The sequence below is a fragment of the Leptonychotes weddellii genome, chromosome 8, assembly GCF_054177405.1.
Source record: "Leptonychotes weddellii isolate Sample4059 chromosome 8, ASM5417740v2, whole genome shotgun sequence".
In the NCBI taxonomy this organism is placed as follows: domain Eukaryota; kingdom Metazoa; phylum Chordata; class Mammalia; order Carnivora; family Phocidae; genus Leptonychotes; species Leptonychotes weddellii.
Genome location: NC_138376.1, coordinates 57255157 through 57266452, shown reverse-complemented (window position 1 = coordinate 57266452; position 11296 = coordinate 57255157).

Here is an 11296-nt window from a genome sequence, read left to right as displayed (position 1 = left end):
CCTCCTTGACTCCCATATTAATGCTGTACAGTAGGGTGATTATTATTCCTATGTTACAAATGAGTGTCTGCAGCTCAGCTCTGTTGCCGCTTGCCCAGTGTCATCCCGTTAGCAGTAGTGCTGATACCTTAACCTAGGTGTTACATCTCAGTCCAGGAGTCTTTCCAGTGTACCGATTGCCACATTGCTGTGTCCAATTTTGTGTACCGCAACTTGCCAGCAACAACCGATTAAACAGGATTGTCAGAAAGTGTGATTGTGAGGGCAAGGGCTCTGGAGACTGCCCACCGAACTGTTGAAGAAGAAGACTCCAGGCACATAGCATCTGAAAGACTGCTAGACCAAAGAGGGAAGGGAGGAGTTCAATAATCCTCCAGAAGGCAGAACGAGGACTAATATATGGAGATTACAGGGAGACAAGTTTCCAACAAATAGATGAGTAAGATCTCCAGTGCAGGAGCTGTCCAACAAAGGAATGGGTTGTCCTGTGAAGTTACGGAACTCCAATTACTGGAGTTACTCAAGCAGAGGCTGAATGGCCATCTTTCTGAGATGATGACAGATTTCAAAACTGATGTGAAAGCTACTTGGACTGACTGGCCTTACCCAATTCTCAGTCCGTGTACACAAACAGCAGGCAGTGCAGCGTACAGGGAAAAGTTCCAGCTGTGAAATCAGACAGCTTCGCTAAAATGCAGTCTCCACCACTTAGAAGCTTTGTGCACTTAACCTCTGGCAAGCCTCAATTTGCTTATCTAAAAGGAGGCAAGGGGTGCCTGGGTGGCTCAGTCAGTTAAGCGACTGCCTTCAGCTCAGGTCATGATCCCGGGGTCCTGGGATCGAGTCCTGTATCGGGCTTCCGGCTCAGCGGGAAGCCTGCTTCTCCCTCTGACCCTCCCCCCTCTCATGCTGTTTCTCTCTCTCTCTCTCTTTCAAATAAATAAATAAATAAATAAATAAATAAATAAATAAATAAAATCTTTAAAAATAAATAAATAAAAGGAGGCAAATAGGGATGCCTCGGTGGCTCAATCAGTTAAGTGTCTGCCTTCAGCTCAGGTCATGATCCCAGGGTCCCAGGATGGAGCCCCACATCTGGCTCCTTGCTCAGCGGGGAGCCTGCTTCTCCCTCTCCCTCTGCCCCTCCCCCTGCTCGTGCTTGCTCTCTCTCTCTCTCTTTCTCTCTCAGGCAAACAGGCTCAGGGAGTAACGTGCTCAAAATTACATAGTAAGAAATGAAGATAAAATTTGACTCTAAAACTTTTCATCTTTCTATACTGCCTGCCATGCAGACACATTAAATTAGCATATTTTGACACAGATAATCTATTTTAATAAATTTCAAGTATAATAAAATTTATTTCATACCAAAACTGTGTTGAACATGTGTCATAGACTCCCAAGAGCTTGGTATCAGAAGAAATGATCCATTCTGTCACCCAATAAGAGAATCAGGAGTCCAACCCAGTCTCCATGGACATTACAGTATTAAAAACTGGAATACCTAATCATCAGTTCTTAGAAATTCCTTCCAGATACTCTATAACTTCTGCTTATGAATCCCAGTCCACCTCTGAAAGCAAAACAGTATAAAGCCCACTTTCCTGAATCACCCTCCAAGGTTCTGAAGCAAGCAAAAGGCCATAAAGTCTCCTATACCCATCATAACATCATAATATTGAGCCTCTTTTTATTCTGACAGCTTCCTTTGATTATTCTCTGTCTGGTCAAAGTCCCTTTTCAGTGACACCCAGCACTTAACCTCCAATTTGGTGATGAACATAATCAGTCACAACAGTTGAACTTTCTTAACGCACCCAAAATAGTATAAGTTGTTGAACGGTCCGTCTCCATGACAGTTCAAATGGACATAATGAAGACACAATTAAAAATCTATTCTTTTTCAAAACTGCTTTTAAGCTAGATCTCTAGTCATACAACTGATTTGTTGAGAACCAAAAACAGTTACCCTCTAGCTTTACTTTTCTCCACTGCCAGTGGGCAATCTAGCCACAGAGGACTCTTGTGGCTTCCCAAACAAAGCACATGCTGCCATGATGGTGGGCCTTTGTCTATCATGTTCACTCTCTGATAGAAACACCCTTCCCCCATCCCCTGCCTGCAGACTCTCCACTCACCCTTCAAGGCCCAGTCTAACTGCCCCTGTCCGAAATCCTCTAGGCTTCCTGCTCCTTCCTTCTCCACCCTGGCTCTGTTAACTGTGCTCTCATCTACATTTCCACAGCATTCTGGAAATGTTCTCACCACAAGATTGTATCAACAGTCATGTGGGGGTCTCTCTCCCCTACCTGACAGCAAGTGAGCTCACCGGCGGCATGGACCGTGCCTTCGTCTTTTATTATTGCTAGCATCGGGCTCAGTGCGAACGATTAAGCCACACTGTACACGAACAACTACAATAAAGAGTTGGAAGTGAAAGACTTCACAGAAAGGGGAAATGAATGCCAGCTAAGGGGTCGCAGGAAGCTTCATGAAGAAGTTAGTACCTAAGGGAAGATAGGAGAAGTTAAGGAGATTTAGCAAGGTGGAAATGAGGGCCTGCTTGGTTATACAGGCAAAGGGAAGAGCATCAGCAGGGATAAGGAAAGCCATGGGCCTGGCTAGAGTACAGAGCCTCAAAGGAAAACATAAATATCTCTTGGACTCCCCTGCATACTGGACACCATGCATTCACTTTACATCCAGTACCTCATTAAATACCCCATTTTATTATCTCATTTAATAATTCTGCGATGTACAATTTAGTATCACTGTGCAAAGCTAGGGACATTAAAGTTCAGAGAGGGCAGCTTTCTCAAGGATATCCAGTTCACAAGTGGTAAAACTGTATTTTTTTAATATTCGTCTTTCTGCACACATTCTTTCTACAGTATGGTTTCTGGGCTTGGGAGTAGGAATTAAGTGTAACCGGGACAGGAGTAGGCCTCTTGAACTTCCCTGTGGTCACTCTGTGCCTCCCTCAATGCCCTTCCCAGCTTGTCAACACTCGCACGCACACAACACACAGGCAGGCATAACAACTCCAAAAGCATTGTTAGATTAGGGATTTTTTTCCTCCAGAGACCGCCCAGGGAGACAGGAAAGAGTAATATGCCCATCAGTCAACCCTAAAAATCCCCATCAAAACTCATTTCAAAGGAAAAAAAAAAAAATTTCAAATATATCTTGACCAGGCAAGAATAGCACAGAGGCTAGGAGAGCAGGTTCAGGAGCCAAGCTTCCTAGCTCTGCCCCTTACTAGATGAGTGACTTTAGACAGGTTGCTCAACCTCTCTGTTCCTCAGTTTGCTCATCTGTAAAATGGGAATCAAGATAGTACTTAATATATAAAGTTACTGAGGAGGAGAGATTAGCTAAGGCACATGACCCTATGAACTCTATCAGGTACACAGTAAACACTCAATGCAATGCTTGGTCTACTTGAGACTAGTATGAGGCCATGATTCAATCCCAGACCCACTGTTTGCCAAGCCTGTAATTTCACGTAAAAGCTCAGAGAAGAGACACATGTGGGCTAACATGAACAGGGGGAGGAAGGACCTCTGGAGCAAGCCTGGGAGATCTGAAGGATGCATAGAATTCAGAGAAGCAAAGGGAGCAAAGCACTTCAGATGGAGTGAACAGTACGAGCAGACAGCAGATAATGACAAACGAATTTGTGGGAGAAGACACAGAACTCCTCAACTAAAAGAAAAGGTATTTTAGGGGTGCCTGGGTGGCTCAGATGGTTAAGCATCTGCCTTCGGCTCAGGTCATGATCCCAAGGTCCTGGGATGGAGCCCCACATCGGGCTCCCTGCTCAGTGGGGAGCCTGCTTCTCCCTCTCCCTCTCCCCTTGCTCATGCTCTCTCTCTCTCTGTCAAATAAATAAATAAAATCTTAAAAAAAAAAAAGAATAAGGTATTTTAGGGAATAAAGGGAAATAATATAAGATAGGGAAGTTGAGATCTTGAGAGTCAGTCAGAAGTGCCAACTGGACAGATGGAAATAGCTGTGGTCTTCTGAGTGGATAAGTGAAATGATCCAGTGGGGTCTTAGGAAGAAGACTGTCCTGGGTAGGAAGGAGCTCAGGACTACTTGCACCACACATTAAGGAAGGGCCAGAAGGAGAACGAGGCCAGGACACTGAAAGTGAGCACACAGAAGACGAGAGGCTCTGAAAGATGTTTGTGGAATGGTACAGCTTGCTGCCAGACTGGAGAGGGAGAGAGAGTGAGGGAAGACTCCAATACGATTCCAATATTAGGCCGGTGAAGAATGGAGCCTAGTCAGAAACACATACCAAAATCGCTTGGAAAGTACAAAATGTACAAAATAATGCTGATGACACATTTACTCAGACCACATGACCTCTTCTCTGAAGTTGTTTCTTTAATTCTAGACTGAATCTCAGCTTTTTATTAATGAGTGATGGAAATGAGGTAAGCACATTAATAATTAAAGAAGCCAGCTTCCAGCTATGTACTTTGAATCAGTGCCTTTGTCAGTGATTTTACACAGGAGTCATATTTTTGGAATATACTGGGAAACTGGTAATTATTATTTACCATCAGCAATCTAGTATGAAATGTACTGCAGGGTCTTTGAGCTGAAACAAACGGTTCCTTCAATTCCAATCCACAGTTATGCTATAGTTACTTGCATGCATGCAGCATTTAAAATATACAATTTTGGCTTTAGGAAATTGATTTTGATGAAGAGAGCTTATTGGAAATATACATAATTTTTAAAATCTACTCATTATATATCCAAAATAATGCTTAATAATTATCAAATAAATGGATGATGGACAGTGGATGATTTTTTTAATTAAAAGACAAAACAATATTTATAAAAATGGATTATTTAGGAGTCATATTCATAAGAGAAATAATTTTTTAGGAAGCAGCAACTTCTTGAGAACTATGTGTTTTGTTCCCTGTTATAAAATGGCAGATTGGTCATGATCAATTTATATTCTGCCAACAAACATTCACCACCACTTATTGGTTGTGCCAGGCATTCAAGATAAGTATGCCCCTTCCCTCAGGAGCTTTTCCTCTACTGGAGGAGGCAGACAAGTAAGAAAATAAATAAAATACAAGCTAATGCATGAATAATAGAACTTTAGACAAAGTACACAAACAGATCAGAAGAGAAAGTAGCTTTCTCCTACCATTGTTCCAAAAGATAAAAAGAAATGGATCATAAACAATCAGCTATTGTAAAACCCATTTGAAGAATCTGAAAAGAATCACAAGTATGTTCTGTTTTTTAATCTTGTAAGAAACAGTCATGAAAACAGAAGGCAGGCATGGGAAAACGAGTAATCAGTAAGCAGCCTCTGAAATATATTTCCAAACAATTATATTAAAGATTAAGAAAGTCACATCTCTCTAACAATCAACATTACTTTCTAATGGGTTGTTTTCATTTTCCTATTCATCCAGATTAAACCAAAGCACACATTAAATATAAGAGGATTTATTTTCCTGAGTTCTGCCAATGGTGAAACCAATCTAATCAAAAATGAAATGAGGAATGAGCTCACTGAATAAATCAGAAGGAAGAATTAAAGAAGCTGATGGATATTTTAGAGGCTTGTTAAAAAATAAATTGGACTTTCATTATAAAAATTGACTTACATGTAGGATATACTTAAGAACCTACTTCATAACATTTCCTTAAAGTTAGTTTGATTATTAACCAAAAAATATTGCATTTCAATATATTTTCTTACATTTCCCAAATGCAAGAGATATAGTAATGGGCATAAGTGAGAGTGAATGTCCAGAAAAAAAAAAGGAACAAATGCTAAAGAATCTGTGAGTCTGCTGATATATGCTTTTCAGATTTGAAACCTAAATAAAAAGTTCAGTGAAATCCTTTAAATCGTGCCCCCTAAAGTAATTAAAGGATGATCAGTGTACTTTTGACATTTGAAGAAAAGCAAAAGAAAATTGGATAGTAGACATAGCCCTCTAAAGAGGTACAATTTGTAAATTACTTTACTCCCTTGATAGACAGCCTTTAAATATAGATAAACTCAGTAACGGGAAAAAACAAGCCGTTGTCAAAGACAGCTGTGCTTACGACATGTAACACTGAAATCATCAGAGGTGGGAAGTATGGAGTGGAGTCAGATCACGTTCCCTCTTACAGCTGCAAAGCAAGGAAAGAGGACCTATTGATCCTTCTCCTATTCCTGGAGGTAGCAAGCCTTCCAGGGAAAGTTATCATGCTCATGCTTAACTGAGCATGATCAGACAACACATGGAAAAAGAGATTCTGTTCTAGGCACCCTGCTTGTAAACAGAGATAGATGGTAAAGGAACTCAAAAACCTGCTGTCTGAAGAACAGAGGAATGAAATGTAAATTGGACATATTCCATGAAACCCCAAGGAACAAGACAAGGACAGTGGATGGAAGGTATGTAAACATAGTCTATCAGTCCAATGTGTCTAATGATATGTGACAGAACATTAGGAGTAATGAATTCCCTGTTGTGGAAGGTGTTCAGGTACAATGAGCTCTGATAAGGATGGGGCAGAATGTACCCAAACTCAGAACAGAAAAGTTAAATGCATCACCTTCCAGGACCACTTTTACCCTGAGATCCTCTGACTATAAGAAATAGAAGCCACAGTCACTGACTTTGGGGGACTTAAAAGTCATTCAGTGACATACAATAGGTGCCTTTGAAAAAGTGGTGGGAATACCACATCCACCAGGGTCCAGGCAGAAAGCTAAAGGTACCACAATTTAGGCAATATGAGGAGAGTTTAATAAAGAGACTGTTTCTAAGAGTGTGGGCAATTTAAGGGGATAACACAATGTCCTGGGGCCAGCGACAACAGAAAGAGGCAAGGCCATCCTTCAATTTCCCTAGACCTTAAAAGGATGAGAGGAGGAAGCAGTTACCAGAGCTGGGAGAGAGAGCACGGCAGGGAAAGGACTACCTGACAGGAGCTGTGACTTTTCATCCTACAGGATCACTGTTAGGACTGTGAGGGAGGGTGGAGGGGCTGGTATGAGCCTGCAGGACGGAGGACTGGAGAAATCTGGAGGACCAAAGGAGAAAGTCTAGCATAAATGCTAGCAAGGCACACAAAACAGGGCAAACAAGGAAAGCCCTAGCCTGGGTAAGAGGTTGGAATATATTCTCTTTCTCAGGTCCCTTCCAAAGGGTGTAGTATGCATTTTTATTGGCAGAGACTCATAGACCTGTTGTTCTTTACTATCATTGTGTATCACTGGCTCTTTTTCATTCTTCAAGCATCCCCTTGGATTTGTTCTCTGAACTAAGCACTCAACTGCAACATATATGCTGTACCCAAAATTGTAGTACCATAGAATACATGTTATAGAGCCTGAAAATCTGAATACGGACCCATCCACCCAAACTTAGGCAATTTTCCTTCAGGTAGCCTTGCTACTCATTCTTTTATTCAACAGATAAGTTTAATTATCTCCTACCTGTCAGGCACTGTGCTAGACACAGGGACACAACAGTCAACAAGACAAGTCCATCACTGCCTTCACGGGGTGCTGAGCTGACTATCAATCACTCTAATCTATAATACCCCTCGTCAGTAAAAGAATCTCACAAGTGCTATAGATCAGAGGTTGACAAATGATGGCCCACGGGCCAAATCTGGGGGGGAGGGGAGGCTTGCTTGTATAAACCACATTTTATTGAAACAGCCACGGCCATTCTCTTATGTATTGTCTACTGCTGCTCGAGTGCTACAGCTTCAGAGCTGGGTCATTGCCACAGAAACAGCATGGCCTTGACAAGTCTGAAACATTTACTATCTGGCCCTGTACAGAAAAAGTTTGCCAACAGCCACTCTAAATAAAACGTAACGCTTTAAGGACGCAGATGTAAGGACACATATTGTCGCTCATAAAACATCTCTGAATACTGCACAAACCAAATCATGAGGGGGTTGGCTTCCTGCAGGGCTATATTTCTACTAAGTTTTGTTTTTGTTGTTTATTTTTCTTCTTTCATTGTGAAGAAAGGTATCATGTGGCTCATGTCTTCTATCGACACATTGCCTTACATTATATATAGGCTTTTGATTGATCAATTTTTCCACATCACAGAAGGACCATTTTTACAAAAGATCCTTTTCTCTGAAGAACACCGAACAAATTTTGACAGGGGTGACTTGAGGCTCTCTTTTAAACTGAACAATAAAATCGACTGTAAAAGCACTTAGCTAACATTCAAATGCTGTATAAATGCAATATCATAGCAGCAAGAGTACCTTCACTTCCCTACAGACAGAAACATGAGTGGATGCTTTCTCCCCAATCACTTGTCCCAGAGAACATTAAAATTTTAAATGAAAGAAAACAAAACCTAGCTTTCATTGGCTGTTACCAAAAATTCCTAATAAGAAGTGACAGGATCTGTGCTGGTTGTGGTTCCTCCAAAGGATGTTAAGGGGTTAAGTCAGTGGTGGCTGTGGCTGACCATCAATTTGCCATTCCCAAAGCCCTTTTCTTTCCCTAACAGTAAACAATGTAGCAGAAATAAAATTAAATGGACCCTTAGTTCATATTTAGTCACTACGATGCGGCAAAAACTGGATTGAGAAAGATCCTTGCAAAGTCTTGGTTCCTGAAAGTTCTGCCACCCCACCAAACCACTGATAAAATACACATCTAGTGCTTGAGAGAGGGGAGACTGAGTCCAACAGTGAACAGAGAACCAAGAATGAGATGGTAACAGAGAGGCAGCATGGGGAAGGGAAGGTTGACTCAGCAACAAGAGAGATCTCTTAATACCAGCTTAGCCAGTCTATCCTTGAAAATGCCTTCCTTAGACCATGTCAACTCCCTCTAATACATATGCTTTTAACATCCCATACTCTCGCTTCACATCAGTTACCACAACTGCAACTGGATAATTCCTTCTTTAATTAGTTGTTTGATGTCTGTGTCCCTCAGTGACAAACAAGCTCCACTGAGCTCATTATCTGTCTGCTCAGAGCAGGAATCCCTACAGCTAACACATGAGGAGTACTGAAAAAATATCAGGTGACTGACCTAAAGAATGAATGGAGAGGTAAGCAAGCTGGATCCTACATACTCTGCAAGCATATAAGAAAGTTCTAGCCAACATTTTCCTGTACTTATATACCATACACAATATTCTAAGAATACGCACTACTTGCATACCAACACTTATCTTCTCTACCTGTTGTTCTTTACTATCATTGTGTATGCCACATCTCTCTGCTCTTACAATCTCTCTGCTCTTACAATCTCTTCTTCTGTACTTTTATCTCTCAACATACAACCATGCTCAGGTTGCTCCTAGCTTTAAAAAAGAAAAAAAAAAAAAAAAAACCCTCTCTAATCACCCCCCCTCAACCTAGCTGTTCTTACCAAGGTCACAAATGACATCATAATTGCCAAACCTTATGTCTATTTGCAAATCCTCATTCTATTTCTCTGCAGCATCAGACCACTAATATGACCCTAATGGCCACTCCTCTATTCTTAAAACACTTTGCTCTCTGACTTCAGGGCATTACTCCCCCAATTATCCTTCTATACAGTTCCCTGTCAATTCTATAACTGAATTTAAAGATGTGTCTAATTTTTCCTCAAACCATTAATACCTCTTGTCTTTATTACCTCATCAACCTTCTGACTGATCTTTTCACTCCTTCCAATCCATTCTTCACAGTGCAGTCATACACTTCCCTCAATAAAGCTCCAAAATGACCAGGCCTAATTTAACTAGCTCTATTAAAGTGTGACTCTTGACCTTCAAGTATTTTTTCAAGTAGTTTAATGTATATGTGACATACACATGTCCTGTAAAAGAACTAAAATATTCTCTTTGATCTTCACAATATCCACTGCACTCCTAACATCTTTATATATGCTAAAACATTTAAGATAGCATTTTCTAAGCTTTAACAAAGCCTCCAAAATACTGGTTTGGGAAAGCTGGTTCCAAATACTGGTATTCCCTCCATCATTCATGAAAAAAACGTCATCCAGATTATACATGTTCCAAATTACACATGCTCTTTATCGCACTTGATCTAAAACCCTTCTAAAGCAGTAAGTCTTCCAAAATAAAAACAAGTAGAATAGTGGAGAGCAAATCACAAATCTTTGCCAAGCAACTGAATCTCATTGCAGCCACATGATACACTGTAAATTCTCTGGATTTTAAATAGGAAAAAGGCAATACAAACAAGCCCAAGAAAGTGATCAGTGTGTGTGTAATTAATTTGACAAAAACATTATTATTGAAAAATATATCATGAAGAGTCCATGTTATTATGTGTTTTTCGACATTATAAACATTTTATGAATATTAAACAACAGTACATTTCTTTATAATCTATGGATCCTGATGGAATTTAAGTGCAAAAACATGTTTCCGCAATTCCAGACTACGAAGCTACTTGAAGCCCTTCATAATTCAGTCCAAGCTACTTCTCCCATCTTATTTCCTGCCACTTCAAACACTCTAGACACACTAAAACATTGTTTTCTCCATGCAGGCCTGGCTTCTTGCCTTTACTCTTACTACCCCTTCATCTGTAATGAATTCCCAACTTCTTCCCCTATTTTCCAAATATCTGGTACTTATCCCACCTCCCCGAAGCTTCTCTGTCCCACAGCATTTGGTCTGATCCTTCTAATGCAATTTTACCCTTCCCTCTGAATGTTTCTTGGGCACTTATATATCCATCCCTAGCACAAGCCTGTGGGGTCCTTGAGTGAGGAAGTCATGTGTGTCCCATCTTTGACACCTACAGCACTTTATACAGTCCCTCCAATACAGCAGGTGATCATTTAAAGATCTACTCAATGAATGGATTTGCCAACCCCACCAATGGTTTCAAAACACAGGTCCCGCCTTCTCCTTGAAGCCTCAGGCACCATTTTGGTAGTCAAGCTAAGTTTAATTAATTAAATGCTCAGAGGCGTGGAACACACCACAGACACCCACAAATTTCTATGCCAGTGCTCGGGTGACCCCGGAAGCTCCAGTGCAGGCGCGATCCGCGTAATTAGGTGAAGGGAAACCCCAACAGTGTGCGGAACTAGACACGGAGGTGCGAGTGGCGTGAACGTAGATCCAACCCCCGGGCTACGGGAAAGGAACGGCCAGGCGACCTGGGCAGAAGGCGCGGCCCGCGAGGCTGCACAAGGGGAGGCGTGCGGGGCGCTTCCCCACCTACCTTCGGGGCTCCTGCAGAGGAGGGAGGGCGCCCTCCGTGGGGAGCCAGTGCAGGCGGGGAGGGAAGCTCTGGGGCT